The sequence below is a fragment of the Polyodon spathula genome, chromosome 14 (assembly GCF_017654505.1).
Source record: "Polyodon spathula isolate WHYD16114869_AA chromosome 14, ASM1765450v1, whole genome shotgun sequence".
Taxonomy (NCBI): domain Eukaryota; kingdom Metazoa; phylum Chordata; class Actinopteri; order Acipenseriformes; family Polyodontidae; genus Polyodon; species Polyodon spathula.
In genome coordinates, this window is record NC_054547.1 from 10,730,127 (window position 1) to 10,757,953 (window position 27,827).

The following is a 27,827-nucleotide window of genomic DNA, read 5'->3' on the forward strand; positions in this document are numbered from 1 at the left end:
TTTTTATGCCCATGTAGTCTTAGAATTTGGAACCATTTCACTGCCTCCAATATTCTAGGGGACCGATTCTTAAGGGTGCAAGCCCCTAGGCAGGGAAGGTGAGGGGACTGGAGTGTCAGTGAGTTTGCCGACAGCGTGACAGAAGCAGACTCAGAGCACCGGGCCCCTTTGCAGATAATCTACACTCTCCCTTTTATTATTATTTCAGGTAGGGCTGTATTTAAAATGCTACAGTATTTTATTTTAGTTAAAGAAAATCTTACTCTGTTAGTGTTTGCAGTAAAATTTAAAAAAAATTATTTATATAAGTGTTTCTTTATATATGAATATAGTAATGATGTATGATATATAGTGTAATATATGGTGGTGTTAGTTAATGAACCTGAGCTTTATAGGGATATATTGTTAAAAATAACGTTTTGTTCAGTTACTTTTTTGATTTTATACTGTATATGTTAATTATGTGATTGGCACATGTTAGGGGCAGGTATATGTGCTGGGAAAGTGGTCAGCCTGTGCAGATATAGTGTAATAGTTTTGGGCAGTTACCATAGAGGTGGGAATAACATCTGTACTAGAGAGGAAGTGTCTTGTTTGCACACAGGATGACAGCAGCACAGACCCCTGTTACAGAAAATCTGAATTTTCCTTTTACTTTTATTATTATTTTAGCTCAAGAATAAATCTGATGATTTGCCTGAGAGCTTGAGTGCCTCATTTACATTGCATTACATTACAGCACAACACATATTCCACCCCCTACCACTACCATTAATGCCATCATGGATTCAGTTATCAATCTGAAGCGGTCAACAGAGATGTCCCTTGATCTGTGTATCTGGTTTCTGCTCTGCTCACTCCACTGAAACTTCTCTCCTGTCTGTCACTATCTCGCTAAACTCTCTCTCTCCTCTGGCCTAATTCTCCTTAATCTCTGCTGCCTTTGACACTGTTGATCACTCTATTCTCCTATCCTCTCTTGTTGACCTGGGAATCTCCGGCACTGCTCTGGCCTGGTTCTCCTACTACCTCTTTGACCATACCTACCAGGTAACCTGGCACAGCTCAACCTCCACACCTCACCCTCTCTCAACATGAGTCCCCCAAGGATCAGTCTTGGGTCCTCTCCTGTTCTCTCTCTACCCACTCCCTGGGCCCCCTCATTACACCCTATGGTTTCTAATACCATTTCTCTGACCCCACCATCCCCTCCCGTATCTCTACCTGCCTGTCTGCTATCTCCTCCTGGATGTACGTGCATCACCTCAAACTCAACCTCTCTAAATCTGACCTCCTTTTCTTCCCCTCCTCATCTTCCCCCTCCTCTTATCTTTCTATCTCCATTACTCTGGAATCAACCACACTCTTGTCAGCCAAGAACCTCAGAGTAACCCTGGACCCCTACCTCTCCTACTTCTAGCATATCTCCACTCTAGCATGCACCTGCCATTTCTTCCTGAGCAACATATGAAGAATCCGACCCTTCCTCCAGGCCTTGGTACTCTCCCACCTACACTATTGCAACTTCCTCCTGCCCACGTCTTTGCGTCCACCACCTGTCCAATCCAGCTCATCCAGAACTCCGCTGCTCACCTGGTGTTCTCTCTGCCTCATTTCTCCCACGCTACTCCACTGCCCTGCTCACTCTGCTGGCTCCTGATCACCGCTCACATCCAGTTCAAGACTCTTGTACTCACCTATCGATGCATTAACCAGACTGCACACAGCTACCTCCAGAACCTCATCTCTCCCTACACCCCAACCTGACCTCTGCTCCGCCTGCACTAGAAGACTGGCTGTACCTCCGCTACACTCCCCTGCCTCCAGAGCCCGCTTCTTCTCATCCCTCGCCCCACAGTGGTTGAATGACCTTCCTATGGATGTTAGGAATTCCCAGTCCCTGACCACCTTCTGGCGCCTCCTCAAGACACACCTCTTCAGACAAAACTCAACTTTTCCCTTAGTGCCTAATGCACTTATCCACTCCTTATTTTACTGTATTTAATCCTGCACTTAACCCAATCTGTAGTATTTTGTATTTCATCTGCACTTGTATCTAACCCTGATGTAACCATCAACACTGTTATCTGCTCTTGAACTGCCCCGATATCAAATTGTACTGTGTTTTGTATTTTATTAGGACTGAAGTCATTGTATTTTGTATCTTGCTCTTAATTGTATTGTCATTTTTTAGGTCTTCAGGTCTTTCTTGCGGGAAGACCCTTTGACAGGGTCGATGTTACTTTTGATCGGGATAGAGAAACTTCAATCAAAGCTGGTACCAGGAAGAAACATTCAGAACATTCTCATCCAAACAGAAGACGAAATGGAAGATAGCTGTGTGCCAGTCCCCAGTAACTGGACTGACTTTCTAGCTGTGCCTGCAAACAAGGCAGACCTAGCATGCTTCCTCTCGAATCACCTGATCACAAATGCTCCTGCAGACAAATCATCAGTAGTTGCTGGTAGATTCCAGGAAGAAGAAGAAGTAAAAAACACCCCACCCTGATTTAGACATCCACCAGCTACAGACCAATCATGAGGAGGCAGATGCAAGGCTTGTCCTGCATTGTATGGACAGCAGTGCAGAGAGTGTTGTGACATCAGCATGTGGCACCGATGCGTTGGTGCTACTGGTAGCACATTTCCACAAAATTAATTGCAAAAACGTGGATGAATGCAGGCACAGCCAAACATTAAAAGTATATTCCAGTGTATAAAATCAGGCAGAAGCTTTCCTTCACCAAGCCGGTCTTTGAAGCCCTCCTTCCTTTCCATGCAATAACAGGATGTGATTCTGTATCCTACTTTTCTGGATGCAGCAAGAATACTGCATGCAAAGAGTTCAATAGACACAATCACCTCCTTAAACCTTTGCGGTCCTATGTCGGACCAGGACAATTTTCCCTTTGCAGTCTGATGTCGGACTCTTTCCTACATCATCAAAAAGGCATAAAGCACAGGTCTCTAGTGTTTTTTTTCTCGTAAAAAAACGAGAAAACCTTTCAGTGGCTGATTGAAACCGAAAAAAAGGGCCCTATGCTAAGATAACACGGAAATAAACAAAGGAGGTAGCTGCTTCTGCATCCAGCTCTCAAAAAATATCACAAACATTTGCAGAGCTTTTTGAGATGTTATAGTAATAAAATAATGACTTGGATCGCATTATTGAAGAGTTTGGTAATAAAACAAGTGATCAGGAGAGAGTTTATCAGTATCTATAAGGAGGTATGTGTAAAATACAGCGAACAAAGGGTGGGGTTTGGCTGTACATACAGTACTGAGTTTTCTTTTGCAATTCAATGCCTTTTAAACCTGTTTTACTCTGATAAAAAAATAATAATAATTAAAGAGCACGTGTGAAATAAACAGCTCGTGTAAAAATGAATTGGACGTGACAAGCCTCACAAGCCTGACAAGCCTAACAAGCGCTGAATAAAAGGACTGAAAAGAGTTAAAGACCCCGGGAAAGGAAAACTAACAAATAAGATAATGTGAAGAAGTTTGTGTGCAAGTTGTACAGCATACCAGAAGTAAGCCGTTGTGCTGAGGCCTGTGTTAAAATGCTTTGCAATTCACCAGAAGCACTGCCTCCAACAACGGATGCCTTACAATTTCATGTATGATGAGCACACTACCAAAGCATGGTATGGGAACAGTTGAACAATCCACTGCCTGTCCTACCATCACCTGCAACCATGGGCTAGAAAATGGAAGATGGACAGCTGTTACCAAAGCTCTTGTTACTTGCTGCAATTCCCGAGTCATGCAAGGATATTGTCTCATATCGATGCACAGAGGGATGCACATCGCACAATTGTACCTGCAGGAAACAGAAACGTACATGCACTGGAGCTTGCAAGTGTGTAGACAGTGGCTGCATTTGTAGAAACAAATTTGGCTGAAAAAAAATTAAAAATTATATATATATATATATATATCATTTGTTTTTGTATTTTGATTTGTACTTCATAATAATTTCGAACAAAAGTAATAATTGTATTCTGATGGGTTTGTAGGCATCAAAAACATGCTGTTAGACATGAAGAACATGGCTTTATCACCCCCCGTTCAAAAGTTATGAAGTTTCCATGGCAGCCATTTAGTTTTTTGGCAATTTCGGGCCTTAAACAATCCTTTAGAAAAAGTGGTTTGTCATCTTTTTTTTTTCAAAAATGCCTAATACATTCACTTTTCCTGATTATTGAACTAGTCTGACCTGCTTTATTCTAAGTATGTGCAAAAATTCATTATGATCTATCATGTGTCTCTTTTTATAATCCACCTCTAAAAAAATATTAAATATCCTACAACTAATTTTAGATTTATTACTTGCACAACAATCTAAAAGAAACATATTACATTGTTTGACAAACAGTACAGTCAAAATTTTTGACAAATAATGATTAGGTTATAACTAAACTACCGTTGAGGTTTTTTTTTTTTTTTTTATAATCATTACATATATATATATATTATATAATATATATATATCTATTATATATATATATATATATTATATATTATATAAACACATATATAAACACAAGCTTGTATAGCACCACAGGAGGGCAGAGTTGCTTCTGCCCACTGTTCTCAAGGTATATCAATCAGATTGCATGTTTTATGATGATTTATGAGAAAACAACCTTATTAAATCAGCATTGTGATGTACAGTTAGGTTGCTATGCTGTTTTTTACATAAAAGAAAAGCCTGCTGTTTTTTAAACCATTATATTTATTCAGCTGGAACAGTAAGTAGATTTGTAGGGAATATTGATCCATAATCAAAAAGATCTTCACTGTGGTATCTTACATTGTAGTGGAACCAACTAATTACACTTTAAAATATGTTTTCATGATTTTCAGTTAAACTATAGTCCCTTTAAACCCATCGTAACCACAGGAGTATATACCATCATTAATCTGTACAGGACTTGGTGCAAGAGGTAGATGTAGAGAGAGAGAGAGAGAGAGAGAGAGAGAGAGAGAAGAGAGAGAGAGAGAGAGAGAGAGAGAGAGAGAGAGAGAGAGAGAAATTAATCCGAGTCAAGTCAATCTCCCTCCCAACCTGCGAGGACATGGTATAACAGGAACAGTGTGCCCCGGCCTGGATGGTTTGACAGTTCATTCCAGGGTCAGTGGGAAGTCGGCCATCCAGAAAGGGGGCGAAGCCACAATACTAGAAGTCAGCGGCTTACTGTGGTAGTCATGGATTGGAGGAGACATGAGAACTGCACACTGCAAACCACTTTGCCACAGTAATATATATATATATATATATATATATATATATATATATATATATATATATATATATATATATATATATATATATATTGACTCAGTGATTGGAAATCTAAGTGATTGGTTAGCATCACTGTCAGCCCGCCACTTTTCAAAGGAATGCCTTTCTCCCCTGCACTCTTCACAATAGAAAACACCAATACTGTGAGTTAACAGAAATTTAATTACAAAACATATTACAAAAGAAAGATGATCCAAACACTAAAATGGTGATTAAAATATCACTGTCATTATTTTCTGACTTTATGGAAATTCAAACAAATTCAACTGGATGAAAATAAATGTTATGGGTGGGATATAAACTGGATAATGCAGCCATAAGCAAACCAGATGGAGAATGAGAAAAACTTATATACGGTATGAACTTCAAAAACATTTTCTGCTGTTTATTTATGTTGTTTATTTTTTTACTTATGCTGTATCAGTTGCATATCAGTTAAATACATTATATGAAGTCATATTTATTTATGTATGCTTGTAATAAATAGAAAAAGAATCAATGTAAATCTCCCTCCCTCGGAAAGGACGCTGTGTAAGGTTGGTGGTACACTTCCCCATAGACGGGTCGACTTAACAGTGGGCAGAAGTAGGAAATCAGCCATCTTGGTAGGGGCACTTAGCTGTCAGTACATGAAAGGACTCAAATGGGATCAGCTGCGGGCCAAGCAGCGATTGGTTACACAGGGGCGCCAAGCTGATGGCAGCGTACTAGGGCTGGACTATGGCAGCATACTGTGGCTCGCCGTTTTCGGTGCTCACAGCCAGCAATTTCAAACCTGGCAAGACGGTATAACCTGACACACTCTGTCAATGACAGGCCACGAACAGGGAGACCAAGAGTCACAACACCTGCCCAAGATTTATAGATCATTTTGCAGCATCTCCGTGATGTCAGTTGTTAATCAGCACAATAAAAAGTCACTGCACCTGCTCTAAAACAGAGTCATTTTTCAATCACATCCAGTGAATTTTATCCAATTAATAGTGATAAGTTTCTTTTGATGCTCAAATATAAGTGACACATTTCTTTTGATGCTCAGTATAGTTAGTTGTCTTGAGGTATATAAATCCATTCAGTAATTAATTTTTCAAAGCCACGTACTGTTTGAGGCCATAGCTTGTTTTGCCATTGATGCACTTAGATACCCAATTTCTCTGAGTATCTTACCAACATGGCTATTTTCGCTTCTGTGGCACCTGCTCGGCATGCACCCGCTATCACACCTCTTAAGAGGCTATTCTGAAATTCTTGTAGACTGTTTGCAATTGTGCTGCTCTCACAAATATCAGCGGTCAGGTAGTGTAGTTGCATAGTATTCCTTTCATTCTCAATAGAGGAAGATTAAATACTTTATTGTATATCCATCTGTTCCTGAGTGACTGTGACACAGAAAAGAGAAGCGCCAACAAAACAAATAGGCTTTACTAAGGGGCTGGCACTGGATGACACTTGCCATGAGAGAGACTACAGCTTTTCCTGCCCTGCCACTTCAGAAGATATTGATGTCAAGCCAAGTGAAAAATGTGTGGGGTGTTTATTAAAATGAAAAATAGAGCTTGAAAATGAATTAGAAAATTTTGTTTTTTGGTTCTGCAAACAAAAAAACAAAACAAAAAAAATAACCTGTATTTTAACTATAAAAGTACATACTTTAAAGTTAGTAATGCAAACCAACTTTGTGGCCTTGCTATTGACAGACAGCATAATTGTTTACAGAATTATCAACAAAATGCTTTTATACACAGTTTCTTTTCTATACAAGGTACTGTACATCATTTAGAATGGAGACATGGAACATGCTATTGAATATTGAATAGAAACATAGCCCTTTTTAATAAACTCAAGGTACCCTCAAGTAAGACTGGGAAGGACAATTGAAGCAGGCTTCCCAAGGGCTATGGGGTAAATCTGTGAGTCTGTATTTAATGAAGTTGCGACCTGGGAACATTTAGCTCTTGGCATTATTTATTATCTGGGCATTTCTGCAAAATAGTTTTAATATTAAACAACTGGAAACCATGAAATTGCCCAAAGGGACGGGAATGGCACATTAAAAAAAAAAAAAAAAAACCCTCAGATTCTTGTACCTAGTGTAACAAAAAATTTTATTCAGTGAGATTTGTCTTGCATGACATGCACCACATACATAAAAAAAGATACCAATGCAATTGTGCGCATTTATAAACATTTTCATGGAAAGCAAGGGACATATTTAAATGAAGCATGCTTTCTTATACAGAGTTTGTGCTACAATAATAACCATTTCAAATCCTTTTCAACAAATTTCCTATAAAAGGACTTCTAGCTGTTAGGAAATAACACTATCCTTCTGCCCAATAACATGCTGTAACCTGTCAAAAACAATTCTGCTCTACCTCGTCCCACTCACATGTGGGGATATTGAGTTACTTGCTGACGTAAAATAAATGCTTTAGTCCAGCGGGTTTTTGTCAAGTTTGCACAGACTTTAACCTTTTATACTACACACAACATTCATGAAAAAGCAGATAGAAAAGCAAGCCAATGCTCTGTAACACATTACTTAGTAAACACTTCTCTACTATTAATGCAATATAGGCCTATACAGTGTAGTTGTTCACAATTCCTTGTTACAAGCTTAATATTGTCAGAAAATACAAACAAAACAACTTTTAAAAAGTTTAGTCTACAATTACAATTAATCAGAAGCTTCGTGTCATTATTTCACTGGCAGAACTGGACAGATTATATGGTTCAATAACTATGTAAATCATGATTAAGCCCTTCATAGATCTACCTGTTCAATGGTACCATTTTGCCTCAACTCTTTCTGGTACCCTGAATAACTCTTAAGAGGGGCCAACTTGCTGTACTGACTCCATATCCACTTGCACATAGAGTAGCAGCCAATGTGTGGTACAGCATGGGGGATTGACACAAAAAGCAGCTCTCAGCCTTTTGCATCACGATGAGTGGGTTGGAATAAAATCTAGGGGCATTTCTTTTTTAACCATGAATAACGAGCATGTGTTTCTACAGAGAACACAGGTGTCAACACCTGTATAGTTAAAACAAGAAAATGCAAGCACATAGTTCACATCTTTTTTTTTTTTTGCAACTACAAACATAGAACCTTAATTAATCTCACAAAGCCCAGATGAGACGTCCCCTTTAAAAGAAGGAAAACAATAATGGGACTAGGTCCTACTGGATAAGTCATGTCCCGAGATTACTAATTAGTATTTTACTGTGTCTGTCCAACAAAGCATTTTGGGTGCCCTCACAATGGAATCATTACCAAAAACAATCAACTTTAATAGACGTGTTTTACCATTAAGAAGTTTGTCAACTTGCCATTCGTATCACTTCAAGCCATTCATTACTAATACATTCAGCCACTGAGAACTAACCACTAACCACTAACAGAGGAAAATGAAGGAAAAATGTTCTGTCAAGGAAAATCCTTTTGGATAGCAACCTGCAAATGATGCCTATTTGACATACATTGTACCACTGTACCGTATACTGACAGGCGTGCAGGCTGACATTTTTTTCTATGAAAACAATGCTTCAACCATACAGTACAAGATACAGTGGTGGTAATTACACTATCAAGTACTTCTGTCATATATCACCAAACATGAACACAAATCCCAATATCACAGAGCATTGGCTGGTATGCTGAAGCACAATAGTGAAAAATGTTGGTTGCCCAGAAGAAAAAATCTCTAACTCTAAAATGACAGTGGATTGAGGTCCAGGCATTAGTCATTTTATATAGCCACGGCACACAAATCAATGCATTGCTGTTTCAGAACCTCGCCATGGACTGACCAGCCTATGTCACTATGCCACCACTGTCAACATTACTATTTTTTGCATAAAAATGCTAAGGCAAAGTGCTAAGAGTTATTCTGGAAATTACAGTGTCTTCTGAATAATTTAGTGTGGGTGCATTCAGAATCTGATAGCTATTCAGAGGTAACTATTTTGGACAGGGCATTAAACATTTTATATTTGCAATGCAATTATGAAGAAAGTAATCAAAATACATCACAATATGTGTTGGGTATGCTTGCATTATTCTACACTGAGTTGTAGCCTAAAATTAAAAATATTCTAGATTTACTGCATTAATAGAGCAGTGTTACATCTTTCACTAAGAAATCCAATATTCAAAAAACAGTAACCATGGAAACCACCAAAGACTGTGCTATAGTAAAGCAACCCCATCCAAAAGATAGAGAACAGGCCAAATCAAAAATCATATAAGGTACAGCAAGGTGGTTTTGGTTATTTGAATCAATAATTTAGCAACATGTTTATTTATTATAGAGTAGTATTGGCACATAATATAATTTATGTTTAAATGGAGAAAAAAAAATAGGAGTAACACTTTAATCAATTAATCAATCAAGCCAGGTTAAAAATGAATACTGGAGACTGTGAATAAATAAAAATGGACTGCAATATCAGTATATTAGATATGTTTATTAGTCTTCTGTTTTGAGTGTAGTTATCTTTCTTACACCAATAAAGTGGTCTGCAGTTTTGAAGGGAGTTATCTTTCCTAGACCATGTCTACCATGTTGAAATAGTTATACAAGTCATTGGTTACACAGTACAAGAGGCACACAGGGGCATACTAGGAAGTAGTGATCAGCCTCAGACAAAAGCTGCTTATACCCTTCTAAAATGGGACAGTAGCTAAGGAATCCAATTCAAAGTAAACATCCAATGCTGCTAGGACTAGACATCGTCATTTGGATTCCAAATGAAAGGAATGAGGTCACATTCCAATACATAGGGTCTTGATTTTAGTTCAGGTATGTTAACAAGAGAGTGTCAGCATAACAACAAAACACAAATTTACAAGCTTTTGTCTTCTCCCAAAGTAAAGCTCAGGATAGGTTGAACTGTATACAACAGTCTGTGTCTACAGATTAAACCTAATTGATTTTCGTTTAGATTTCTGACAAAGATAAAATCAATCCTCTTAATCCTCGCTCTATAGCTGTCACCTATAAAGCGAAGCAACCTTGAATTCCACAATCACATCTAACCAGCACATCTAAACACTGGAATTTAGCCTCAATAAAGCATTTGACAACTCTATTGTACAGGGAAAGCGTTCTGAAATCCACTGTGAACTATCCTCGAATTTCAATGGCCCAGCTGATTTCAGCCAAGGTCTTAAGGAATTGTACACCTTCCAAACAAAACAGTTAACTGTTAATATAATTTATTTTTCTCCAGTTACTCAGCTGTGATAAGACATCTTAACAAGCTCTCAAGAAGATCCAGAATGCTCTCCTTTGAAAAACCTTGAGCTGTATGATACAATATATTTGAAGTAGTGATGAAAATTTAAGAACAAGAAATGTAACCAGTGATGATAATTATAAACTCCACTGTGCAACACACTTAGTTTGGGTAATTGGGTGTTTAAGATAATCAAGATCCATTAATTTGGGTAATTGAAGTATGTTTTATATATATATTGTGTGTGTGTGTGTGTGTATATATATATATACACACACACACACACACACACACACACACACACACAGGTATACAGTCACAGACAAAGGTATTTGGGCAGTTTAAAAAAAAAAAAGAGAAAAACCACAAAGCAAGTGATTTCTATCATTTCTAATTGTTCTATTGAAAATATATAAATTAGAGATTCATCTTTATAATAAAAGAACACAGTATTACATAACATGCATAACATGAAAAATAGCATGCAAAAACTAATTTCATGCTTTGACAAAACTATTTGGGCACCCTTACATTAGTATTTTGTGTGCCCACTCTTTGCTTCCTACAGCTTGCAGTTTTTTTGTTTTGTTTTGTTTTGTTTTTTTGTATTTTGAAACCAGTTCCAGGCATCTTTCCGGAGATATTTTTGCCCATTCTTCAACACATACAGCTTTGAGTTCTGCAATCGACTTTGGTTTCCTTTTTGCAACAGCAGCGTTCAAGTCAATCCACAACATCTCAATGGGATTCAAGTCTGGGGAACTGTAATCTTCCTTTTTTTTCAGAAATTCCTTTGTAGACTTTGCAGAATGCTTAGGGTCATTATCCTGCTGGAATGCAAACTCACATCCAATAAGCCTTCTAGCACTGAGTAACAAATGAGAGTGCAAAATTTCATCTGCCCATAAAATTTGGTTCAAGAAATCATCAGGCTTCTTCAAGTATTCAACTCCAATCGCTTTCTTTTGTTTTTAACAAAGGTTTGCATCTTAGTTTTCGCCCATGCACATTCACCTTGTTAAGGAAGGCTGTGCGGTCCAGTGGATAAAGAAACAGGCTTGTAACCAACAGATCCCCTGTTCAAATCCCTGCTCAGCCACTGATTCATTGTGTTACCCTGAGCGAATCATTTAACCTCCTCGTGATCCGTCTTTCGTTGTTGGAAGTGACTCTGCAGCTGTTGCATAGTTCACACACTCTAGTCTTGTATCTTGTAAAGCGCTTTGTGATGGTGGTCCTCTGAAAAGCGCTATATAAAAATAAAGATTATTATCATCATTAAATTGTTCACTCATGAATTTCTTGACCATCTTCTCTCAATTCTTGTGTCAAATCTGTTGCAGTAATCTGAGGATTTTGCCGGGCTGCTCAAACAATTCTTCTTCCAGATTTTGCAGAAATCTTTCTTGGTCTTCAATACCTGGAGCTAGTTGCAGTAGTTCCTGTTCTCCTGTGTTTGTCAATAATAGCCCGTACAGTGTTTTTTTGGTGGGGAAAACAAGTCTTTCTGCCAATTTTCTGGTAGTTTCCCCTTTTTCGTTTAGTTGTATCACTGCCATTTTGGAATTGTTGCTGCACTCATTAGTTTTAAACCATTTTAGTTGCTTTTTTTTAAATCACAAATTTTCAATTTATTTTTCAGCACTTGATAATTATGTGTTTATTTATTCTATAATCGTCATCAGGTGTTGGTTTTCAATCATGATAATTGTCAAAAATTAACAACGAACGGGTTTCATACAAAATATATTAATTGCCCAAATACTTTTGTTAAAGAGATTTTGTATGTTATTTTTCATTTTATGTAATAATTTGTTGTTTTATTATAAAGCTGAATTTCTACTTTAATTTATAGCTTTCAATAAAACAATTGTAAATTATAGAAAATCACTTTCTTTGTGTTTTTTCAAATTTTTGAAAACTGCCCAAATACTTTTGTTTGCAACTGGACATATTCCTGGCCAGATTCATGTACAGTACAAGACATGTTTTCTCAGGTGCATGTTTTGTAGCAGATAATTGGCAGAGTAGCTCTGCAACAGTAAACTTAATGTGCATCAGTCTCACCGCCACCATCTGCTATCTTGTTTAAAATTAAAAAAAACTCAAGCTAATGCCCTGTCCAAAACAGAGTTAATACATTACTGTCAAGTAAAGGATACTAACCCCATGTGATAAATGAAGAAGGATATTGTATGTCAGTTTGGTCATTAGTCCTCTGCTCTACTTTCCTAATCTGCAACATAATAAATAAAAACATTAGGTTACGGATGTAACTCCGGTTCCCTGAAAGAGAAGACGACCAACAACAATACTTTTGGGATATGCCTGCCACAGGTCAGGTATTTACTGAGTATTTTATGTCAGAGCTGCCGATAGGCCCCTCCAGGGAGTGACGTCCTCGGTCCAGCTTACCGAGGGAATAAGTAATCACTCCGTGTAGCTCATGTTCTCTTTTGCATCAAACCCACGAATGCAAGTGCAGTTGTTGGTTGTATTCTCTTTCAGGGAACTGGGGTTACATCCGTAACCTATCGTTCCCTTTGAATTAGAAGATGACCAACAACCTACTTTTGTGAAAGTATATCAAAGCTGTCGCAAGGGAGTGCGATTGGACAGCAGGGACGACTCACTATCACCAAACTAATATTTGTGGTGTGAGCGTGCAACCTTAAGGACCCTTGTACCTAATGAAGGCATAGAGGGCTTAACCTCATGAAGTCAGCAGAACCTGGTGAATGTATGCAGAGTAGCCGAGCTAAGCGCAGTACACACCTCTAAAGAGGGCCCATGAAGTAGCCACTCCCCTGGTAGAGTGCACGACCACCCTCCCAGGTGGGGGTAGGCCGGCATTGGTATATGTAGTCGAAACTGTGTCCACAATCCAGTGAGACAGTCACTGCTTCAATAGGGCTTGACCCAGGGTCCTTTCACCATGACAGACAAAGAGCTCTCGTCCTATCCACATAACATCTCCATGCCCAAACTGGGCACAGGGAATTCAACTCCAATTCTTCCAATCCGAATAAAAAGAATGGGAATGGAAAGCCTCTAGTTTCACTGATTGATTGAAGTGGTAAGCCGCAACCAACTTAGGGAGGAAAGCAGGGTTCATTCATAATGACACCCTGTTTCCACCACCCCAAACACACATACAGGAGCTGTGCAGTGACAGAGCCTGTAGCTCACTAACCCGCTTTGTGAAGGTGATGGCTAATAAAAAGGCATCATACATCATGCATCATACAGAAATATTTGCTCAAACGGAGCCTTAGTGAGAACCTCCAAAACCACATCTAGACTGGCCTCGGGAGGAGGTCCTTTCTAGGAGGAACCTGAACCCCCTTCAGAAAATAAGTCCCTAGTATATGAGAGCCTGGAGACACTGAGTCAATAGTGATTTACATACAGTACCACTGACATGTTGTCCATGCGGAAAAGAACATTTCTCCTCTGGAGCACTGGTAGGAAATGCTGGAGCTCGAGGTGAACCACTCGCAGCTCCAGCACATTTATGTGCAGGGATGTCCAGCAACCCCACCAAAGACCCACAGACTCCTCTGTCTTCCCAGACCACACACGACCAGAGTTGGATGCATCTAGCGTTACTACCTGACGGCTGTGGATCACTCCCATCCTTATGTCTTCGTGCAGGTGAGAGGCTTGCCTCCACTAGTGCAGGGCTTCGGTCAGTCGATGGTGTCCGTAACATTTGAGATGTAGCTGGAAGGCATTAAGCCACGCTTGAATCGGGTGCATATGGAGTAACCCCAGCTGGATGGCTGATGAAGCTGCGGCCATCAAACCCAGTAATTTCTGGCACATCACCAATTGTACTGTGGATCCCTGTCGTCGGACAGGTAGGCTTGCATTGTAAGGGAATCCAGCCGGAGACCCAAGTAAACCGTACTCTCCACCGGTATTAATTGGCTATTGGCATCATTGAGGGTGAGACCTAGTTTAGCCAGATGGTCCTTCACTATCGTCGTGTGGGCTACTGCTCTCTCCTACGACTGGGAGCAAATCAATCAGTCGTCCAGGTAATTCAACACCCTGATTCCTTGCAGCCGCAAGGGGGCTACAATGGCATCCACGCACTTTGAGAATGTGCGGAGGGCTAAGCAGAAGGCAAATGGCAGCACGGAAAACCAGAAGACACTTCCCTGAAAAGCGAAGCAAAAATATTTCCTGTGCACTGGATAAATAGGGACGAGGAAATATGCGTCCTTTAAGTCCACAGTGCTAAACCAGTCGCTCAGCAGGACAGACTGGAGAATGTGGCGATGTGTGACCATTTGAAGCCTCCTCTCCCTCAAGACCACATTGAGGTGTCTCAGGTCTAGGATGGGGCGAAGGCCACCAACCTCTTTTGGCACTAGAAAGTACCTTGAATGGAATCCCTCCTCCTGAGAGGTGGGTTCTACGAAGTAATGTTTTTGAAATAATGTTTTTACTTCTTGCCTGAGGGAAAAGACCTGGAGAGGGTTGCTCATGGATGTAACCATGATCCCTCGAAAAGGGAGGAGAGCCCGCGTGTAACTTCAGCACGTAACCGGTGTGTATGGTGGCAAGCACCCAACAGTCTGAGGTGCAAGTGCGGCAGTATTGCAATTTTTGTGAGAGAAGGGGTAGGTCTGAGGTTGCAAGCCTTTAGGAGCCCTGCTGGGGCTGCTGAGGCTGGAGTGGAGCCTGTCTCGGAGGCTGCTTAGGGCAGTGTTGGAACTGCCTCCCAGGGCGCTGTTGCACTACAAGGCATGCCAGGCTTCTGTTCAGGGCTTGTCCTTGCAAGACTGAAATGTGAAGCAGCCTACCTGAGACCAAGTGCAGCTCTGAAACTACTGGTTCAAGGGAGGGGTGCCAATTGTAATATGCCATCCAGGTAGGCCATGAGGAGACCTGCCTTGTTGGCCAGGTACATTACTTGCGCTTTGGCTGCATACGACTTTTTAAGGTGGGCCTCTGTTATCCTGCATTGTCCACTGGGACATGCAGAGTCCTTAGCCAAACCTCCTACTGGAGGGGCTTGCACTAGGGCTGCAATGGTTGAATCCACTGGTGGGAATTCCGCTAGACTCAGCGTCCCCGCACCTTCCAAGAAAGCCAGCAGGGCAGGGTGTTTGGAGACACTTAGCGCTGAGGCCGGTCCATGCCAAGAAGACTCTAAGGGGGTTGAAGCCTGTGCCATTCTGAAAACAGAGCGGTGCTATTCAGGCGCTACCTTCCAGGGAACCTGGAGAAAGTTAGAGGCTCGCTCCATAAGCACCCAAACTGAGCCTGAGGGGCAGTACCAATCTCTGAGGTAACATCAGAGCTGGGGCCCATCTCCTGGGTTAGTTCTTGGACCTCTGTCTCTTGCTGTGCGAAGGAGTCACCATCCCAGGATGCCACGATTGAAATCACATCCTGTTTCTCCTCGCACATCGCCACATATTGCTCTGAAACGTCTGGGGTGACCATTGGTGAAGGCAGGGTCGGTTCTGAGGCAGGTGCCAGAGGCGGAGCTGGGGCAGGAACAGGGGGAAGAACCTGCTGCCTGACCAGCTACTCCAAAACCTGAGCCATCTGGCTCTTCAGTACGGAGATGTCCTTAGCCTGTTTCGAATGTCTCGCTTGCTTACTGCTCCTTGAAGGAGATCTTGAGCGGCTGCGAGCTCGATGGGCTGCAATATGGGTATGCTCTATGAAGGACTCAAAGGCAGATGGAGGGGGCAGAACTCCCAAGGCTGCAGAGGGCTCAGCTGAGCTGACTGAGGAAGCTGCACCTGTGAACTCTGCAAGCCTCCAGCGCAGGGTCTGTGATTGGGATGCTGCGCAGATTGAGCAGAACATCTCATCTTCTAAGGCGGAGGAGGTGTACTGCATTCTTAACACAAAGGAGGTGTTTGCCATGTGGGGGAAGCATCCCCCCGCAGGATGTGCAAGGGTGGAATTTCGACATCTCGACTTGCTGGGGCTAAGTACTGATGCACAGAACGTCTGAGCACTAAGGGTGCCTGAGCACCTATGCACTAAGGGCCTGAGGTCCTGAGGGCACCAAAGTATCAAGCGTCTAAGCACCAAGGCTCTGGAGCACCGAGGGGGCCAAAGCACCAAGGCACCGAGGGTACCAAAGTATCAAGCATCTAAGCACTGAGGCTTTGGAGCACTGAGCAGGCCAAAGCACCAAAGCACTGAGGCACCGAGGGTGCAGATGCAGGTAGCGTCTAAGCACTAAGGTCACCAAGGCACCGAGGCTCGAGGGCACAGGGGCCGATGAAGCACTAAGGGTACCAATGCAGGAAGTGTTTGTGGACCGAGGGCGCCGAAGCACCAAGGTGCCAAGGCTCTGGGGCACAGAGGGTGCCGAATGACCAGGGCAATGAGGCCCTGATGTACAGACGCAGGGAGTGACTAAGCACTGAGGGCGACGAAGCACCAGGGGCTTAAACACTGAGGTTACTGAGCCAGGTGTCTAGTCTGGCAGTATAGGCAGTATACTACAGGCAGTATATAGAAAAAGAAAGAGAGTTTTATTAAGACTCGACGCACTGAGGTGGGTGGGTCAATGCATCCGTGGATTCTACAGTGGAGGAAGTACACTTTTTTTTTCTTTTAAACTGCAAGGGAGTGAAAAATCAAATACACACTCACACACAGCAGATGCTTAAGGGTTTTTCCTTTGGGCTGCGCACACCGAGTGGGCGGGCCAAGTCAGCCCAGCGGTGTCAACTCAACAACAGGTGTGGCAGAGCCGAACCCCAGTGGAGGAATATGTGTCTCTCTTTTCTCTCTTTTATTAATTTTAGCTGCAAAAAGCAGAGGAAATACACACAGACAGCAGATACTGCAGGGTTAGAAAAGCAGACTACAGTCGTCAAGCGATGTAGGCTGTTGAAAGATTTTTTTTTTTTTTTTTTTTTTTTTTTTAAACGGAGCACAGTTGCACAGCATTTATAGCTTAGTCATCAGAAGCTGAGTTCCTGATTCTAGGGAAGTGGCAAGCTGACTTCCAGCAATAAATTTCAAGGGGAACTATCAGAAAACTCAGTGAGAGCTCTTTCACAAAGACTCAAACATGCTGCAGGAGAGGTTAGTTTATATTTACCTTACCTACCTTAATGTGAGAAGCAAAAGATAATGTGATCTCCGCTGAGTGACTACTTATTCACTTATTCACAGGGGCCTATCGGCAGCTCTGACATAAAATGCAGGCATATCCCAAAAGTATGGTTGTTGGTCGTCTTTGCATTGAAAGGGAACTACTTTCCCAACAACTGACAATCTGTGGGCTGCAGCAAACCAGTAGAGACTGTATGTGAAACCTACTTGCGTCTTATTTTATTTCATTATATCAATTATTGCTGCTGATTATATCCTCCCACAAGCCCAGACTGGCAGAATCCTTTTGAAAAACAGTTTCAATAATGTATATTAAAAAAAAAAAAATCAATAATTTAAACCACAAGTTGAAAATGTTAACTGCTTCTCAGTACTCATTTTTCAAAATAAAAATGTAAATGTCACTGAAGAGAAAAGCTTCAGCCTGAAGACATGGTTGATGTCAAGCATGGGTTGGCTGGTGAACCAGCCTTAATCCTACAGTTACTCAGCTGTGACAAGAGACCTTCAAAAGCTCTCAACAACCTACAGTAGTGTGCTCTTCAAGAAGACACAGAACACCCCCTTTGAAACAACTCAGATGCAAGACACAATATAGTTTGTACAGTATGTAGTGCTGTGAATCACATAAACACAACCGAGAAACAAAACTATGAGGAAAGGAATTTATCCTATTGCAATTTTCTTAATACCAGTTTCAGGGTAATGGCAGGGATGTTAGCCTTGATAGTGCAAGTGCTATCTGAAGACACAGGGTTTATTAGATTTTGAGTTACAGTATTACAATATACAGTACAGTATATCTAGGTAGACGGTTGGTGTTGCATTAATCTTAATAAATAGTTGGTACAAAATTGAAAAACTGAAAATGGATTAGATGTGTATTTTCTGTATACTCTAGCTTAGTCATGAGCATTACAGATTATTAATATTACTATCAATTATTAATATATTAATATTACAGAAATGGAAACACGATTGCAAGGAAGGTGACTAAATCCTTAGAGAACTGTATACTGTAATAATAAACAAAGACTACTGCCAAAGATCTGTAATTTTGCTGCTTTCATAGACATGCAGTTGCCTCTTTCCAAATAATCCACCCTGCCGTCCACAGTATATGCAAACAATAATACAGTATTGCCAATCATTTACAATAGAGCAACCATTCTCAGCCATATGACCAGAAGGGCTTTGATCAAGCTACTGTAAGAAACACCACAGATTCCACACCACAATGCATCTGCCCTCTCAACCATGCAAGGCAGTAACTGCTGGTTTGATTTCCCAATGAATGGGCATATTTAAAATTGTGTAAACATGTAACTGGTGGTATTGAGGCTGGACTATTTCACTTTTTATCTTGCACTACTAATTTGCTTGTTAAATGAAAGTTGCTGGATGTTTACGGCCGCATTGTCTCCTCAAAAAAAAAAAGAAAAAAAAAAAACACACACAAAAGTAAATATCTGTTAATATCTGTTTGACTTTACCAAACTGAATAATGGTTAAAGCATACTCATAGTGCATCTCTATTTATTTATTTATTTATTTTTTTAATACAAAGTTGTGGCAAGGCAGAAACCCTGCTGCTGTAAATAATGTGGGTGCGAGAATGTAAGATTGACAGGGATAGGGTTAAATCTGTCCCTGCCAGCAATCACAGATATGTCCATTCTCCAGTTAGGTAAAGTATGTTAATTGGGGAGTGGCCACATGTATAAAATCAAGGAGAAATCCTTTGTTTGGGAGTTGGTGTCTATGTGAGTATGTGTAACTGTGGTGTGTTTGAGGTAGTGAAGGCCAATGTCCAGCCTATGTCTTATTGTTTTGTTTGAACCTTTTATTTTGGCCCATACCTTGTTTTGTTTGTTGGTTTATTAAACGTGCGCAACAGTGCTTTAACTGCTGCTTCTTGTCTCTGAGTCTCTTTTCTGCTGATACCATCTTGGGCCAAAGCGCTATCCTGACACAAAAGTCAATTACATTTTTTAATTACTAATACAGTATATAAAGAACGAGAATGTAATTTTGACAGGGCTATACATTGATAAATATAACCACAGGTAAAAGATGCAACTACAGTGTAAAATCTACTATTACATTTACAATAGTTTAGGGCAGAAGTGCAACAGAAGCAAAGCATTTTCAGATGCTGATTCTGTCCTGCCAACTGCCTTTGAGCTGTGGGTACATAACAAAACCTCCAGCACACGTGACAAGCACTTTGTTTGCATGGCATCCCGATCCTGTCACAAGCACTGCCACCGTGCTTCCCAGAGTCATGTTCTCTGCCAGTTTGCCAATTATACAAGCTGCTTCCCAGGCACCCGACAAAAATTCCACAAGACTGCTGTGCAAGCTTACCCTAATTAACCATCAGCTTAATTAGACAATTTACTGTGTAATTAGCAGGCAATTAGTCAACACCTTTCAGATCTCACTGACTGCTTTGACAGGCTTGCTTGGTCTACACATTTCAACATAAAATCAAGCACCATGTGTTTTTCATTTAAAAAACCTCAATGACATGGCAACCGGACTCAGACACAAAAAATTGTTGACAATAACAGGGCAGGGTGATAGAAGTGTCTTTTGTCCCATTTAAACTAGTGTATTTTATTTTTGTCAGCCATTTTGTTCTGTAGCTGTTTTGTGCACATATTCATCACTCTCGTTGTAACTAGTGTCATCATCAATGGGGAGGCATGAACATCTGAGCAATCTAATTAAGAGGAAATACATGCAGTATATCATGTGACAGTCTCAAGTGCATGATACACTGAGATGTAGAATACATTGCAGGTGTCATTCCAATACACACAACAAATAACTACGGAGTTTCATTAAAACCAGACACGGAGCGGAGAGCCAGTCCTGGAAATTTAACAAGTGGAGTGTTAATGTTTATTAAGTTTGGAAATAATCCCGTAACTCCCAACTATCCCAAATGTCACAAAGAAGAAAAAAAAAACACATTTATCTCTAGGGCCCTGTAACAAAGTGCCCGCCCCTGTGTATTATCTGTTATGTGTTGCGTGTGGTGTGTTTAAATGTTGGTGTATAGACATTGGTACACGGGATATAAACGGGTCTGTAACACGAGTGTTTAAAAATGTATATGTGTATTTAGGCACGAGGATTGCACAGCACTTCACGTGCAAGTAAAATGTAGTAATATGTGAGCACGGGGAATTGCACTTTATTAATTCACGTGCTGGGATTCAAGTGAATAATTAATTGGTAATTGAATCCCAGCACAATAGTATATATAGATGCACGTTGTCACATACTGGGGGTTGGGTGTTCGGTGAGCGGAGAACGGGATTGGAGACGGAGGAAATTAGTAGTACTAGTCTGTTTTCGTTTGTCTATTTATTTTGGCGTAGAGTGCCGTGTCCTGTGTTTTTCGTGTTTGTGTAAACCTTTTATTTTGTAATAAACCGGCGCCAACAGGCGTCTTCATCATTTCATTTCATCCGTCCTGTGTTTTGTGTATTTCATTACCTTTCCTGGTTCTGCCGCCGCCCACTTCGGCCGTCTCTGTGACAGGCCCCCACAATCAGCTGTTCAGTAATCTCCTACAGCAGAAGACCATCATAAGAATGGCTGGTGGTTGGTGTGTGTGTATGGGGGGGGGGGGGGGGGGGGGGGGGGGGGGGGGGGTTCTCAATTCAATGAACAATTTCATAGTATGCTGAATGACACATTTATAAATGTAAAATTGAATTACATTCAGACAACCAGTTCTACAAATATAGCCTTCATTTTCTGAAAATATTACATACAATCTATATATTTTGAATTGATATCAAGTTCCATCACACATGGACAACTGGTTTTCTCGAAATACCTAAAAATGTACAGCAAGTGACATAACAAGAACTGACAAGACACTGCACCATATTAATAATGGTGGAATATGCATTTGCCATAGGTCATCATGGACTGACGTAACCATATTTACAGGTCATTTTTGGTGCAGTACTAAGACTACAGAATTCAGTAAATCGTTTCCTGATTTATATACTATTGTTTGCAATAGAAGATGACTTATGCCTCCAGCATTTGAGGGGATTGGAGATTTTAAACTTCCATGATTTGTGTATTGTGATATTTTTAACAGGGACACCTGATGCCTATGATCAGTCATTGTTTTTTGTTGTTTCTCCTTATGTGTTTGCTTACAGTATTCCTATTTCCCTTTTTTACAATTCCTATATACAAAATAACCCCAACTCCTAAGTCTAATTTTACTCAATAATTGTAGCCCCCCCCACCCCCAAATAATCCCCATAAACTATACAAATATATTCTGATATTTACAAAAACATACAGTCAACAGATGTTACTTGCACAACAGCTGTGACAATCATATGGAAATGAAAAAAACAATATTACTTTTTTTTTCTATAACCAATATATAGAGGGAGGGAGGATATTCATAAATGCCATGATGAAAAAATGAGAACAAAGTGTATGCAATTGCCTGTTGCTATGCACAATTCTATTTTTGTCAAGTGTGCGGATAATCCTTTCTAAAAAATGTAAACATCTTCATTACTTCCAATTCTGTTCCTGGAAAGGTATTCTTGTTATTAAGTGTCTGTGAATTCAGCAGCGTTTTCTAAAATGCAGAGGCATCCTCTATTGTAAAATGTGTATTGTAGTGCATGCAGTAACTTGGTTGGTACCAATTTAACTAAACATTTAAGATTTTGATTTTGATCATTAAACTGTTTACCAATAAGGTTTGTCATGACAGGTTTCCTCTGAAAAACAGATAGCAGTAAAGCAGATACCTTACAGAATGTAATTCTTAACAGACGCTTTCTTTAGCTAGTATTAAGGGGATAAAGGGTGTTTACCCATCTGTTAGGATTTAGTTTTGAGCATTTATTAGCATTTTAATACATAATACATGTTGATCCTCACTAGTAGATAACAGCCTGATTGGTTGATAATGTAATGGTTCTGCTACATTGAAGACCCTGGTGTAAATGACTTAATGAGATGCATGATAAAAATGGAACTGGAAAAAATCACATGAAACAATCTTCAAATTATCTTTTTATATTGGTGTGGATAAAAGTGCTTTCATCTCATTAACAATTCAAGATGTAATTTATTTTTTTCTTTTCACTTTAATGTTGTAAACCAAAGGTCTTTAAAGGCAGTGACATGGCACAGTGATTAATCTCCAACGTATCTGTCAATGTGCTAATTGGGCCCCTGTGGCCTGATCTATCAAAGATGTCCTGATTTTCCTGGTTCAATCTGCTGTACAAAAATAGATCTTTAGCATTTCTAATTAACCAGGGCCAGTCTGCATTTATCAATTACAGGTTCAACTGTCCAATATCTTGTTTGTTGTGAACAAAAGAACAAACAAGAATGAATGGGGTTTCAGGCAGTTTTTTGAACAAACTCTTAACTTCACAAATACGTACACAATTTTTTCAAGTTTTTCTTTTTCTTTCACCCAATCAAAAATAATGATGCCCAGACTAATGACATTACATCATTAAATTATTTCCCTCCTACGTTTAGAGAAAATGTGTTTTCTTTTTTTTTAACCAATGCATGTTTTTCTACTACTTTATTATCATAAAGATCAGATCATCTTTAAAAAATGCGTAACACAAATAAAAAAATAGATACAATGTATACGTATGCATTGATTTTCTTTTTTTTTTATTGAACCCAAAGAAATCCTTGATGCACTTTCAATACCATACCTCTGTACGGCTTCATATGAATGTGACTGTGACTATGAGCAGGATATTAAAAGAAGTCCCTCATGTTTAAGTATAATGGTAGCAGAACACAGCCTGTTCATTCATATTTGACATTAAGAGCTTATTTATCTATCTCCCTAAAGAAATCCCCATAGAGTCTTTCACACGGAGCACACAATAAAGAATAATAGGATTTCTGTTTACCAAGATATTAGCTGGTATTTCACTGCAAGCTGACAGTCTATCACTGCAAGAGTATATTAGACCCCAATCTGGCATCTACAAATGTCAAGAGTAAAGAAAATAATGCAGGCTAGAAGCACACATGTACTAAATTCTTTAAAAAAATAATAAAAAAAGGAGACAAAGTTCACAAACATATTTGAGCTCAAATCAGTGCAATATTCAGCTGTCAGTCTAACAGATCAGTCTGGGAGGAATGGTGTCTGTAGGATGGGATAATACAATTTCAAGCAAATGTTCAGGCTGGGTTCTAATTCTTATTGAACTCCCCTGGTGAGCATTTAATTTCTCCATCGTGTGCATGCAAGTCGAATTGCACTTCATCAAAACTGTGTTCCAAAACGTTAATATTTCATATGATAGCTTACTTTTTTTTTTTTTTTTAAAGCAACCTTTTGTCATATGCTGAATATTTGTATGTGTTGAATTGCAAATATGCTATATGTATTTTTGCATAATACAGAAAGCAGAAAAATAAATAATTAGGGCTTCTAGTTTTTGGTTTTTATTTTCCATCTCTCTCCCTCCCTTTATACCTTAATTAATAGTTGTTAAGCCTTAACTGAATACCAGATTGTTTAAATTAGTGAAGCACTACTAGAAACTAACGCAGTGGAAATTAATAAGCTGAATTCGGTGATTAGAGACAGAATGAAATGCAGGTTTAAATAGAATCAGGTGAGATCAATGCACGTCGTTTGTTAACTCAGTCAAGATATGAAGGTAAAAAGAACTTGCTTTGTTTGACTAAGAAAGCGAATCGGCTCAAAATATGTTTAAAGGGACATTGCGTGATCAAAAATAAAATCCAAAAACTAGAAGCCCTATATATAATACAATCCTTGCAACTTTATGAAAAGCAATTCAAAAGTTAGTTATTATTATTAGTACATTTTAGATAGAAAAGTTGACCTTTGGAAATTGAAAGTGTAACTTTGTAGGTGAAGACAGCATTCAAACCTGTAAGACCAAACTGTGTATAATGTATGAGCTTTTACAACATCATTTCATTTCATACAGCTTTAATAACCAGCATTTTGCTTGAAGGTTGGTGACTAGAGGTCAAGTTAAATTATTCTGAAAATCAATTAACTGTTATGCAAAAACTGCATAGAAACCTTTATATTTACTTTGGAGATTGCTGTTACTATTCTGAACCTTTTTCATAACATTTCCATTTCTAGCTTTACTAATCAAAGAATGCCAGCAAGCACAGAACAGACTGATGTTGCCAATTACTTTTCACATCACCAGAATTAGAACTCAAGTTAAAACAAAAGAATTGTAATAGAACAGAATAAACAATTCATGACTTTTTTTTCAACAAATGTTAAGTTACCAGAAGGATGATATGCTCCTGTCTATTAACAGTTAATTGAAACCTGCAAGTAATTTTTTTTTTCTTGAAATAGCTATTTGTTATAACCTGTTTCAAAAAGGAAAGACAACGAAGCGAGGTTTTAAACTGCACAGTCAAGCCCAATGAATAAGGGATCCCCAGCAGTGTGAAATCTCTGTGAAATTGCTTACTGTTTGGTTTGGCTTTCTTAAAAAAAAAAAAAAAAAACATGATCTGTAGATTTATACTGGGATTCCCACTCTGTGCAAAATGTGCATGACTGAGTTGCCTTGACTACATCTTTTAAAAAAACTTCAGTATGTTGTTTAGAATTGTTAAAACATGTCGTTGTTTAAAAGACAGAGCCCACATTAAAATACACATGGAAATATAAGAATGTGTCAACAGGCAGGTTCATTTCAACCACGGTGAAAATTTCATTTTTGGCCATCACTTGTAGGCAGTGGCACTGGAATAATATTTGCCGTGGGGTTGCTGAAAGCCATTGAACAAAACCGTAACCCCTGTATATGATGGAAGCCGTGCAAAGCCAGCACCCCTAGTTCCAGCGACCTTGTTTGTAGGCAAAATTCCCATCTATCAACCTATGTCCTTTTGTAAATACAGGACTAAAACAGTTTTATGATGGTTCATAATTAGGGGGATGCTTCATTTCCTTTGTTTGAGCTTTAAAAGTGACGATTGACATATTTTTGTCTAAATCAACTGTAGACTCCAGTTTGTTAACGAGGCTACAGAATGTGTAGATTCCAGGATTTCATGTTTAGGGGTTTTGTATACAATGGTTATCCCAACAATGTAACAATTTGCTAGACCGCAAAGCACAATGATATAAAAACGAATGACCTTTAAAGATAATCTCTGGTGTTCCATGTATAGCACATTTCACCAAATGGAAAGTCGAACCATTCCATGTCTAATGCGGTCATTGTTCTTTGTGGTTAAGGACAGTATATGGTAGGTTTCTGTAATCTGTACAGCTCTTGGAAACATACCAATGCTGCTTTAATTGCATGTAAATATTCTCAATCACATTGATTGTTACAACTTCAATTTTAATTAATAAATATAATTTTTCCTTTCTTTGAAAAAAAAATTAAATTTCTATTAAGTTATCAATGGAGTAATTATATTGCATATTAACATGGTAAAATACTAATGCTGCTTCTTGCCACTACTAATATGCCTGCTATTTCTACCATTAACTCTTCGTGTTCTTTTTGCCACCCCACAGCAGTTCAGTCATGTTACTTATTGCAGCATCTATAACTACCTTGTTAAAGTTTTTGTGAAAGCAAAAGCCCAGCCCTCCTCACAAGCTCGTCGAATCATGGCAGTGCTAGGCCAAAAGGATTTGGAAACTTGAGTCCTGCCATCTCTACGCTGATGTCCACCTGGCCAATCGGAGAGTAAAGCATGGGTGCAATTGGGGTACAACAGCAAAGCCATGCAGTGACTGAGAAAAACAAAACAAACATAAAACGATGTTGCAGTGCATTATTTTGTTTAAAAACTTATTTAACTAATATAAACTTTAATATAAGGTAAAGTACTGTACACACATTGACATATTTACAGTCTGCTTCATACACGAACCTTATTATTGATGTTTATGATTACTTTTGCTATAGTTTGTATAGTAATGTGCTTATAAATATACTATCCAGTCTACTTTAAAGTCATTCATAACATTTCGTGTCAGGATCTGCAATAACATCTAAGTTATGGTATGCAACACCAATCCTTTGGGTCCCATACTTTGAAAACACTGTGACATGTAAGTCCAATATTGTACTACTAGGGTGGTTTTCTTAATAATGACAGTAAATTCCAAACAACATGAACATGTTTCTGATTTATTCTGCACACATTTGAGTTTAGCAACATACACACAAGTGGCGAAAGAAATATACTGATGGTTATATTATTTTATCATCAGCTCAATTACACCAGTACATTATCTTGTCTGCTTTAGCAGGATCAGCACAATGCAGGAATTAGTGATGTCAAGATGTTGAAACGTGCCTGCCTGCTTCCAGGCTGTCTACATACTAGAAATCTGTACTGAACTTCATATTGGAGTGGGGCTCATTTATATATTATTGCTCACATTATTATTTTAAATAGGCGCTAACCATTAATCCCGAACATGTTCAAATTACATTTTCACAGTTTCTGTATCACTCAACCTATATTGATACTACATAATCACGTTTATTTATGTGTTTAATATAGAACACAAGGAAGCAGCTCCCTTTTTTAAAGACAACATTCTGAGATTTCCTGTCATTTTTTCCTGTCAAAAAAAAAAAAAAAATATATATATATATATATATATATATATATATATATATATATATATATATATATATATATATATATATATACACAGTAAGATAGCAGGGAGGGGGTTAAAATTCCTCCCTGCTAAAAACATGTGAGAATGCACGTTTTGGTGAATGGGCTAAGGGTGTTAATTGTTTTATTGTTTAGTTATCCCCTGCACCTGGTGGTATTTGTAAATTAGAGCCAGGCGCAGGGTATTGAAGAAAGGCAGCCAGACTGATCAGGGCTGCTGAGTGAAGAGGCTGACTCTTCACTCAGCACGTGTCCAGTCGTATCAAAGAAAGGTATTGTGTGAAACGTGTGTAAGTTTTTGTGTGTAACAGGTAAACGGCTTAGCCGTCCTGTAGGTTAGGCAGAGATCTAATGGCGTAAAGTCAGAACTCCAAAACGGAGTTAGGTTTTTGTTTCTGTTTGTTTATTCTGATTTTGTGTTTATTAAAAGTGCGCGCAAGCGCTGAAAAAATAAATTTCCGTGTCCTGGGTCTACTTTTAA

The 27,827-nt window shown here is 39.2% G+C and overlaps 1 pseudogene; it reads right to left on the bottom strand.

Annotated features, from left to right (window-relative positions):
• The window catches only part of LOC121327100, a 173,447-nt pseudogene that overhangs the window by 68,743 nt on the left and 76,877 nt on the right, over nt 1-27,827 (bottom strand).